A 12,034-nucleotide genomic window follows, 5' to 3' on the forward strand; every position below is an offset into this window, starting at 1 on the left:
TTATCCTTCCTTCATTTACTGTACATTGACAAGTAGGATGAATTGCTGTAGCCATGTAAGACGTTGCATGTAATTAATTATTTAATTCATGTGCTCATTCATTTATTAATTTAATGATTGTTTATTGAACAACTCCTTATTAAAAGATTTGTGTAAGGATTTGTGTGAAGATTGTGTTTTGAGCATATCTTTTCTGGTGCTGGTGACAGCAGGAGGTATAAAGACACAGAACATGCCTCTGATGCAGCTTACAGCCTGGTATGGAAGAGAGGACATTGTATGACTAGCTATCATACCAATTTTAACTACCATACGAGGTGCATAAGTACTTTGGGAGTTAAAAGGAAGAAGTGAGAGCAGGCACGCATTGTGAACATTTGAGGGTTAGGGAAGACTTTGTAGAGAAGGGCACATTGGAGTTGCTTCTTGAAAGATGGTAAAGCTTCTATGGAGGCAGAGGATATACTTGTCTTTATGGGAGCACATCCTTGCCTCTTTTTGAAGATACATAGACAACTTCCTCTTGGGAACCAGTTGAGACTGTATTGGGTTGTATAATAGACACTTATCACCTCTCCGCCCCTCTGCATGTATCTGACTCTGTTCTGGGTAATGAAATACTGCCCAACACTAAAACAACTCATTGAGTTAACCAATGCTCTCCTTGCCCTCTGAAACACATCCTGGTTGTTGCACAGACAGAGACAACTGTGGGAAATAGCTATCATCTTAATAAATTGGTATCTATTACTAGGTCAGGTGCATGCTTGCAGTGGTGTTTGGTTATAGTCCAGTTTATACCAGTTGTACTTTGCTATTGCATATTTTTTTTTTCTTTGAGACGGAGTCTTGGTCTGTCGCCCAGGCTGGAGTACAGTGGCATGATTTTGACTCACTAAAATGTCTGCCTCCCTGGTTCAAGTAATTTTCCCATCTCAGCCTCTCTGGTAGCTGGGTTTACAGGCACCCACCACCATGCCCGGCTGATTTTTCTTTTCTTTTTTTTGTAGAGCGGGGGTATCACCATGTTGGCCAGGCTGGTCTCGAACTCCTGACCTCAGGTGATCTACCCACCTCGGCCTCCCAAAATGCTGGGGTGCTATTGTAATTTTGTGATTTAATGAAATATTGCATAAACTGATATAATGTGAATGCTAAACAAAGAATGGTATTTCTGTGCAAACTAAGTTGATTGCCATATGAGGCCATAAAAGTAAGCAATGTTAAAAAACAATATCAACACATGCTGCAACATGGATGAACCTTGAAAACATGGTGGTAAGTGAAAGAAGCCAGATACGAAGACTGCATGTTGTATGATTCATATGAAATATCCAGAATAGGCAAATGCATATCAACAAAAAGTGGATTAGTGATTGCCAGGGAAGTGGGGTAGGGGAAATAGAGAGTGACTGATAATGGATACAAGGTTTCTTTTTGGGGTGAGGGCTATGTTCTGGAGTTAGATAATGGAGTGGTGGTTGCACAACATTGCAAATATATAAAAACCACCAAATTGTATACTTTAAAAATATTAAAGTGAACTTTATGTGAATTTTATCTCTTTTAAAAAAAGAGTATAACACTTTTTACAAAGCAAATGAACAAGCAAATTAGTACTTAGGTGTGGCATAGCGATAAGAGATTTGAAGAGTACAGTAAAAATATCTAGAATGATTTTGCATTCAGGTTTTTTCAAAGGTCCAGTAAGTTCCTGCTCCTCTTTAAGAAATGGAAGCAGGAGATCTGGATGTGGGTTAACTAAGAAAAATAACACAGAACTCCAATCATGACCCAATATCCAAAGATTATGAATGAATTTTTTGTTTATGATACTAGTTGAAGCAAAATGTTTGAAATATGTTGTATCAACTTTTTGACTCTGCTTTTCCTGACTTCTGATTACTGCAGAGAGCTTCTAATGTTTCCATTTCTGAGGGTACCTTGTATATTTTGAAAATAACTAATCTCTGCATCTAGATAGAAATTCCATGTTTATGAGTCTCTTATAGATATAGCATTAGTCACTTAAGACTGTAAAGGAAATTGGAACATAGTTTTCAAACTTCCAAATCACCATAAAAATTCAGCAATTGTTTTCTGCCCAACACCCTCTTCTGGCTCCGTGGTTCATATATGTAAGCAAAGTAGCAACATAAAATGTTAACTATACTAATACTTAAAATTTATCACCCCAAACATTTGTAGACTGTGTTTTTTTTTCAAAATATTCCTGAGCACAATTCATCATTTTGTGGTTTATTTGACATATTATAAATTAGGACCACAAGTACTTATTTTGGGGCCAACTGGTATTGTTTTTGTAATTCAGCTTTGCTTGGTGGAATACTTTCCATGGGAGTGAGTTCATATTTATCTACTGAAACCAGATGTATTTCTTGAAACAGCAATTTCAGCTCTCTGAACCTGTAACTTCAAAGCAGCCACATTCATAGCCTGTGAAGGAGCCACCAAAAAAATAAAAACTCACACTTACAAATAACAAAGTTAAATCTCTTGAGGGAGAACAGAGTGCTGCTGCTTCAGGCAGTGATAGTTCAACCAGACAACTATCAAAAACCACCCTTCACTATCATTATTAAATAGTTATCAATAGGGGTAGTCCAAACTCACAGGCACAAATGATATATAAAAAAATGGTCTGTTCAGGTTGATACCTGACAACCTAGTATCTATAAATCAGTTGATTGAAGACTCCGTATTAATGGTTCTCAACCCCACCTACACATTAAAATCACCTGAGGAAGGGAAAAAAGTACTGGTACCAATGTTGTACTCTGAAAAACTCTGATTCAGTAGGTCTGGGATACAGGGTTAGGGTATCAGTAGTTTTTAAATCTCCCTGGTGAATCTCATGTACAGCGAGGGTTGAGAAACTATGGATATATATAATAATAATTTTATGCTTCCTTAGAAAAAAAATTTACTGAAACACAAAATTTCATGTTGTTGTGGTATCTTCTTAATATATCTGATGGATTTTTTTTTTTTTTTTTGCATTTTCTCTATAGAGGGCCCATTCATTATATGGAAAGCTTTTACCAATAGTTGAATGAATGTTCAGTGATTTTTTTTTTTCTTCTTTGTGGAATTCACTAAGCATATGTTTATAAAATGTCAAAACAACCAAATCAATCAAATTGGTATAATTACTGTCAACCAATGAATTAATTAACAAAGTAGCTTTAAGTTTTTGATGATTGTGGTATGATATGGGTATACAATAATCTGTTTCTTCTAAAATACTTATAGATGTGTCTTTTGTTATGTATTTCTTTAAATTGAATTGTCGACCTTAATGCTCAAACCTTCTCTGAAAACTTTCTCTTTTTATTTAATTGTATCAAATTAAATAAAAAGGGTTTTCTTGGGACAGGGTCTCCTTTCGTCACCCAGGCTAGAGTGCAGTGGACCTATCAGGGCCCACTGCAGCCTCGACCTCCTAGGCTTAAGCAATCCTCCCATCTCAACCTCCTGAGAAGCAGGGACTTCAGACATGAGCCGCCATGCCTGGCCTGACTTTTATACAAGAAAGATATTATATAGGACTCTTATATAAGAAAGATGGGAGTTTAACCCTTGCCCTATGTGACTTCAGCAAAGTATGATTAATTTTAGGATTTTCCATGTCATCAGGATTTGTTGTTTTTGAGAAAGTATGGTGAGGTGACTGATACAGATTCTGAAGATTGATCTAGTGGACTATTTCTACTCAGAATTGACCTCTTTTGTTTTTCTTCTTTTTTTTTTTTCCCTAAGAGATGGGGTCTCACTATCACCCAGGCTGGAGTGCAGTGGTGCAATGATGGCTCATTGCAGCCTTGAACTAGTAGGCTCAAGGGATCCTCCTGCTTCAGCCTCCAAAGTAGCTGGAACTACAGGTATGCACCACCATGCCCAGATAATTTAATTTTTTGTTGTTGTTTGTGTTTTTTTGTAGAAATGGGGTCTTACTATGTTTTTCCAGGCTGGTCTTAAACTCTAGGCTCAAGCAATCCTCTTGCCTCAGCCTCCCAAAGTGCTGGGATTATAGATGTGAGCCACCATGCCAGCCCCTTAATTTTTAATTTTTATTTTATTTTTGAGTCAGAGTCTCACTTTCTTGCCCAGGCTGGAGTGCAATGGCGCCATCTCAACTCACTGCAAACTCCGCCTCCTGGGTTCAAAAGATTCTCCTGCCTCAGGCCTCCTGAGTAGCTGGGATGACAGGCACCTGCCACCATGCCTGCTAATTTTTGCATTTTTAGTAGAGACAGTGTTTCACCATGTCAGCCAGGCTGGTCTCAAACTTCTGACCTCAAGTGATCTGCCTGCCTCGGCCTCCCAAACTGCTGAGTTTACAGGCATGAGCCATCATCCCTGGCTCAGCCCCTAATTTTTTAAGGACATTTGTTCTTATTTGATTTTAATGCTCATGGAGCTTCTCACCCACTGTTACCAGTTGGCTTTCCCAAATTGTGCTTTAACTGTTGATTCTGTAATAAAAAGTAGTATCTTAGTGGATTTTTAGCCAGTAGATTTTAAACAGTATTTTGCAAATTTCTGGGAGTGTGAGGGAGCACCTCTGGAGCTGTTACAGGGCATGAGGGCAATGGGTGGTAAACAGATGTTCAGCTTCCAGCTTTGGGCTCCTTTCTGGTGGCCCCTTCTGCTATCTGTGCAGGTGTGCTACTTTTGATTTCACATATTTGGTTTCCATGTAAGATTTTATTTGGACAAAGGATTTCTTGGCCAAAGCAAGTTTGTAAGTGATTGGGTCACATGTTTCTAAGTTTCTGCTTCCTTTTCTTTGCCAAATTGGGTTTATATTCTGGTAGCTCCTAATTGTTTCAAGCCACTACTGTGCATCTGTGTTGAAAAACCTGGGAAAACTTTGGTTTTATTGACATTATAACTTTGGTGCCTGTGGGGAGAGATAATCAAACGAGCAGTTAGATATTTAGGGCAAGAACTATAGCTTGGGAGTTATCAGTACAGGGACTCAATTCAAGTCATATGTCTCCCTGGGAGAGTTTTAGAGAGAGGTAAGTTGGGTCAAAGATAAAATTGTGGGGAATAGGCCAGGCGTGGTGGCTCATGCTTGTAATCCAGCACTTTGGGAGGCTGAGGTGGGTGGATCACAAGGTCAGGAGTTAGAGACCAGCCTGGCCAACAAGGCGAAACCTCATCTCTACTAAAAATACAGAAATTAGCTGGGCATGGTGGCAGGTGCCTGTAATCCCAGCTACTCCAGAGGCTAAGGCAGGAGAATCACTTGAACCCAGGAGGTGGAGGTTCCAGTGAGCTGAGATCGTGCCACTGCACTTCACCTGGGCAACAGAGCAAGACTCTATCTCAAAAAGAAAAAAAAATCTGGGGAATAGCTATGCTGGGCTAAGTACCCTTCTCAGTACTCACGTTAACCCAATGCACACTTTCGTCAATGAAGTTTGCATTTCATATTTTAATTTTATAACTCCCCCACAACAGTTATACATAACTGCCAAAAGAAGTGTGTGTGTGTGTGTGTGTGTGTGTGTGTGTGTGTGTGTGTGTGTGTGTGTATAGTGTGATGGGATTAGAAAACAGGGCTTAGAAACCATCCAAGGATGCTTACCCTTTCTTTGAAAACCTTGCATCCTACACAAATCACTGGAGCCCCTTCTACATGCAGGTTAAAGTGCACAATGAGAGGATAAACTTGAGTGGTTACCTAGTAGATTTGGCAATGCAGATAGCTGTTCTCGCATTTTTTGACATAAAATTATTTGTTGAGAAATATCAAGGTTTCCATCTGGAGTTCATTTTTGTGTAATGTGTAAGAAAGGGGTCCAGTTTCAGCTTTCTGAGCATGGCTAGCCAGTTTTCCCAACACCATTTATTAAACAGGGAATCCTTTCCCCATTGCTTGTTTTTGTCAGGTTTGTCAAAGGTGGTTGTAGATGTGTGGCGTTGCCTCTGAGGCCTCTGTTCTGTTTCATTGGTCTATATCTCTGTTGTGGTACTAGTACCATGCTGTTACTATAGCCTTTTAGTATAGTTTGAAGTCTGATAGCATGATGCCTCCAGCTTTGTTCTTTTTGCTTAGGATTGACTTGGCTATGTGGGCTCTTTTTTGGTTCCATATGAAGTTTAAGGTGGTTCTTTCTAGTTCTGTGAAGAAGGTCAATGGTAGCTTGATGTGGATAGCATTGAATCTATAAATTACTTTTGGCAGTATGGCCATTTTCATAATATTGATTCTTCCTAACCATAAGCATGGAATATTTTTCCATCTGTTTGTGTACTCTCTTATTTCCTTGAGCAGTGGTTTGTAGTTCTCCTTGAAGAGGTCCTTCACATCCATTGTTAGTTGTATTCCCAGGTATTTTATTCTCTTTGTAGCAATTGTGAATGGCAGTTCACTCATGATTTGGGCTCTCTGTTATTGGTGTATAAGAATGCTTGCGATTTTTGCGCATTGATTTTGTATACTGAGACTTTGCTGAAGTTGCCTATCATCTTAAGGATATTTTGGGCTGAGACGATGGGGTCTTCTAAATATACAATCACGTCATCTGCAAATAGAGACAATTTGACTCCCTCTTTTCCTAATTGAATACCCTTTATTTCTTTTTCTTGCCTAATTGCTCTGGCTAGAACTTCCAATACTATGTTGAATGGGAATGGTGAGAGAGGGCGTTCTTGTCTAGTGCCTGTTTTCAAAGGGAATGCTTCCAGTTTTTGCCCATTCAGCATGATATTGACTGTGGGTTTGTAATAAATAGCTTTTATTATTTTGAGATATGTTCCATTGATACCTAGTTAATTGAGAGTTTTTAGCATAAGTGCTGTTGAATTTTGTCAAAGGCCTTCTCTGCATCAATTGAGATAATCATGTGGTTTTTGTCTTTGGTTCTGTTTATGTCATGGATTACATTTATAGATTTGTGTATGTTGAACCAGCCTTGCATCCCTGGGATGAAGCCTACTTGATCATGGTGGATAAGCTTTTTGATGTGCTGTTGGATTCAGTTTGCCAGTATTTTATTGAAGATTTTTGCATTGATATTCATCATGGATATTGGCCTGAAGTTTTATTTTTTAGTTGTCTCTGCCAGGTTTTGGTATCAGGATGATGTTGGTCTCATAAAATGAGTTAGGGAGGATTCCCTCTTTTTGTATTGTTTGGAATAGTTTCAGAAGGAATGGGCCAGCTCCTCTTTATATGTCTGGTAGAATTCGGCTGTGAACCTGTCTGGAACTGGACTTTTGTTAGTTGGTAGGCTATTAATTGCTGCCTCAACTTCAGACCCTGTTATTGGTGTATTCAGGGATTCAACTTCTTCCTGGTTTAGTATTGGAAGGGTGTAAGTATCCAGGAATTTATCCATTTCTTCTAAATTTACTGGTTTATACACTGAGTTGTTTGTAGTAATCTCTGATGGTAGTTCATATTTCTGTGGAATCAGTAGTGATATCCCCTTTATCATTTTTTATTCCATCTATTCGATTCTTCTTTCTTTTCTTTTTTATTAATCTGGCTAGTGGTATATTTTGTTGATCTTTTCAAAAAACCAGCTCCTAGATTTATTGATTTTTTGAAGTCTTTTTTTATGTCTCTGTCTCCCTCAGTTCTTCTCTAATCTTAGTTATTTCTTGTCTCTGCTAGCTTTTGAGTTTTTTTGATCTTGCTCTTTTAGCTCTTTCAATTTTGATGATAGAGTGTTGATTTTAGATCTTTCCTCACTTCTCATGTTGGCATTTAGTGCTATAAATTTCCCTCTAGACACTGCTTTAAATGTGTCCCAGAGATTCTGGTACATTGTGTCTTAATTCTCATTGGTTTCGAAGAACATCTTTATTTCTGCCTTCATTTCATTGTTTATCCAGTCATCATTCCGTAACAGGTTGTTCAGTTTCCATGTAGTTGTGTAGTTTTGTGTGAGTTTCTTAATCCTGAGTTCTAATTTGATTGTACTGTGGTCTGAGAGTCTGGTTGTTATGATTTCCGTTCTTTTGCATTTGCTGAGGAATGATTTACTTCCAATTATGTGGTCAATTTTAGAGTAAGTGCAATGTGGTGCTAAGAAAAATGTATATTCTGTGGATTTAGGGTGGAAAGTTCTGTAGATGTCTGTTAGTTCCTCTTGGCCCAGATCTGCATTCAAGTCCTGGGTATCCTTGTTAATTTTTCTGTCTTGTTGATCTGTCTAATATTGACAGTGGGTTGTTAAAATCTCCCACTATTATTGTGTGGGAACCTAAGTCTTTTTGTAGGTGATTAAGAACTTGCTTTATGTATCTAAGTTCTCCTGTATTGGGTGCATGTATATTTAGGATAGTTAGCTCTTCTTGTTGCATTGATCCTTTTACCATTATGTAATGCCCTTCTTTGTCTCTTTTGATCTTTGTTAGTTTAAAGTCCATTTTATCTGAGACTAGGACTGCAACCCCTGCTTTTTTTTTGCTCTCCATTTGCTTGGTAAATCTTCTTCCATCCCTTTGTTTTGAGTCTATTTGTGTCTTTGCACGTGAGATGTGAGATGGGTCTCCTGAATACAGCACACTGATAGGTCTTGACTTTTTATCCAGTTTGCCAGCCTGTGTCTTTTGATTGGGGCATTTAGGCCGTTTACATTTAAGGCTAATATTGTTATGTGTGAATTTGATGGATTAAAGATTTAAACATAAGACCTAACACCATAAAAACCCTAGAAGAAAACCTAGGCAATGCCATTCACTACATAAGCATAGGCAAGGACTTCATGGCTAAAACACCAAAAACAATGGCAACAAAAGCCAAAGTACATAAATGGGATCTAATTAAACTTAATAGCTTGTGTACAGCAAAAGAAACAATCATTAGAGTGAACTGGCAACCAACAGAATGGGAAAAATTTTTTGCAAGCTATCCATCTGACAAAGGGCTAATATCCAGAATCTACAAAGAACCAAAACAGATTTATAAGAAAAAAAAAAACCATCAAAAAGTGGGCGAAGGGTATGAACAGACACTTTTCAAAAGAAGACATTTATGTGGCCAACAAACATATGAAAAAATGCTCATCATCACTGGTCATTAGAGAAATGAAAATCAAAACCACATTGAGATACTATCTCATACCAGTTAGAATGGCAATCATTAAAAAATCTGGAGATAACAGATGCTGGAGAGGATATGGAGAAATAGGAACACTTTTACACTGTTTGTGGGAGTGTAAATTAGTTCAACCATTGTGGAAGATAGTGTGGCGATTCTTCAAGGATCTAGAAATAGAAATGCCATTTGATCCAGCAATCCCATTACTGGATATATACCCAAAGGATTATAAATCATTCTATTATAAAGTCACATGCACAGTATGTTCATTGCGGCACTGTTTACAATAGTAAAGACCTGGAAGCAACCCAAATGCCCATTGATGATATACTGGATAAAGAAATGTGGCACATATACACCACAGAATACTACGCAGCCATAAAAAAGGGTGAGTTCATGTCCCTTGTAGGGGCATGGATGAATCTGGCAACCATCATTTTCAGCAAACTGAGATAAGAACAAAAAACCAAACACCCCATGTTCTCACTCATAGTTGGGTGTTGAACAATGAGAACACATGGACACAGGGAGGGGAACATCACACACTGGAGTCTATTGGGGTGTGGGGGGGCTAGAGGAAGAATAGTGGGGTGTGGGGAGGTTGGGGAGGGATAACATTGGGAGAAATGATGAATGTAGGTAATGGGGGATGGAGACAGCAAACCACCATGGCATGTGCGTACCTATGCAACAATCCTGCAAGATCTACACATGTACCCCAGAACTTAAAGTATAATAATAAAAAAAAAATCATCGTTTCCTAACTTTAAAAATCCAGACATTTCCCCCATATTTTAATTCTCCCTTGTGGAACTAGAATAGTGACTGCTGTTTTGGGTGTGATCCCATGGAGGTTTAGGGCAAATCCCCATTCCACATGTGTCTGTAGCTTATTTTCTTTTATTGACACAGATTGTGCCCTCAATGCCAGCCAGCTCTTTGACAAATTTAGTCACAAGGATCACCTGGCAACAGCTATTAACTTAATTAAAAAATTCAAAAACACTCTTAGGAAAAGGCAGAGTACCTAGATAAAGAATAAATAAATACTCATAAATAAGATATTTTACTTGATAATTAAAGTGTTCCAGTGATTAGGGACTGGTTATTTTATCAAAAATTAATCCCTACACATTTTTTCCTTCCTTTTTAACTTGCTGAGATTGACTTCATTATGTTCCACATTCAAAAAAATATATAAAATTTAGACAAACATATATTCTGATTTTATTACAGATGAAGGTCTAACTAAAATTTCAAGTATTGGTCAGTAACTGATGGACCCAAATTGTCATCTCAGAATCTTCCTGGCATATTCTGTTTTCCTTGTCAATTCTTGCGATGGTGGTATACCTAATTGACTGCTAATGCAGGCCCTGTTAAGATGAAGTTTTAGTTTAGCTTTTAACAGCTTTAAGCAGAAGCTGTAAAAGAGACTTTTGATTTAGATGAAATAGAATTAATTACCTTTCAAGCCTCTAACAAAAAATATTGTAATTAAACAATGCTAAAAATAATTTCATGAGTTTACCTCTTCCCAGGCAAACATGTACTGAGGCCCTGCCATCTGTTAGACAGGGACCTTCCTCAAAGGCTTGCCTTTTTTCTGGAGAAGACACTTCCCAGGAGATGGAAGGTCTTTGAGGAAGGGCCTTTGTATACACACTTGTGTGTACAAAGTATTACAGCATTGGAATGACTCCCGTAAGTGATCACCTGCTATGGGAGTGCAGAACTAGAGGCACTTAACATAGCTGAAGTTGGTCAAACCATTAAAGAAATGTAGAAATTCAAGGAGTGAATCTTCCAGGCCGTAGGAGCAACAGGTTCAAAAGCCCTGAGGTGGGAATTGTCTTGGAATTGAAAGCACTGCTCATTTTCGGGTGGTGTGGCATGGCTGACAGGTAGGGAATGTGTGTAGCCAGGGTGCTGGAGAAGGCTGGAGGAGCAGGCAGGAGCGAGAGCATCAGGGTCTTGTACATCACACTGCCAAAGGGTTTTGATTTTGCTTTGGCAGTTTTGAACAAGGGAGTGAGTGGCAATGAGGATTTGGTGATAAAATTAGCTTGTGTTTCACACAGGTAACTCTGAATGGGGTTTGAAGAAAGGCCCCAGAGGGTCTTTTAAAGTGGTGCAGATGGGAAACAAGATTAACGCCTCGTGGTAAGACTTTTATTTGTTATTTTTATATTCCTGGTTCTTGGTGCCCTATAAGGCATGTGGTAGAAAGGTGTGGTAGAAAGTTTGATATTCTGGGCAAGAAATTCAAATTTGTGTATCATCAAACTAAGAAGCTCAGTTGAGATCACTTACCTGAGGAAAAGCGAAGAGTGAGGTATGAAATAGGTTAAAGAACTGTGGAAAATAAGTAGGCTGTGCTCACACTATACCTAGGGCATCTCTCGGTCATTGCACCTTCTGTTTTATTCTCTAATTATCTAGCTATGTTTTGGTCTTTTTCACTGGTCCAACAAGATGGCAAGGACTGTATCTTCCTTATAGTGTCACTGCCATTGCACAATTTTGGATGGTGTCATTTATATGCCTGTGTAGTGTGTCTGCACTGTGAATAGTGCCTGGAGTGATGCTTCAGCTGCCTCTGCTTAACTGGTTCTAGCAGCCATCATGGTACCTGACATATGGTAAAAGTTTAATATGTTTGTTGAATAAATGAATGAATGATGACACAACATATAATGAGTGGTCAAAGAAAGAGAATCTAGCAGAAGGAACTAAGAAGCAGGGGTCTGTAGGAAGGAAAGATAAACAGAAGAGACTCCTATCATGGAAACTCAGGGAAGAACAAGTTTCAGTAATGACAGAGAGGTCAACAGTGCCACATTCTACAGAGACTGGCCAATTAAAAATGCCAGAGTAACCACTGGCAATTAGGAGTTGTTGGTAATAATATCAAAAACAGCCTGAGTGGTGCGGAGGACACAGGAGGCAAAT

General features: G+C 38.6%; 1 protein-coding gene across 1 annotated transcript in view; it reads left to right on the forward strand.

Annotated features, from left to right (window-relative positions):
* Positions 1-9,776: 9,776 nt before the first annotated feature.
* SLC16A12 (solute carrier family 16 member 12) overlaps positions 9,777-12,034 on the forward strand; it is a 92,493-nt gene continuing 90,235 nt past the window's right edge. The window contains exon 1 of the mRNA XM_032245581.1: positions 9,777-11,245. The gene's annotated coding sequence lies outside the window, so the exon portion shown is untranslated. The remainder of the gene's footprint in view (positions 11,246-12,034) is intronic.

Source organism: Sapajus apella, unplaced genomic scaffold (genome assembly GCF_009761245.1).
Source record: "Sapajus apella isolate SASKATOON/1434 unplaced genomic scaffold, GSC_monkey_1.0 scaffold58, whole genome shotgun sequence".
NCBI lineage: Eukaryota > Metazoa > Chordata > Mammalia > Primates > Cebidae > Sapajus > Sapajus apella.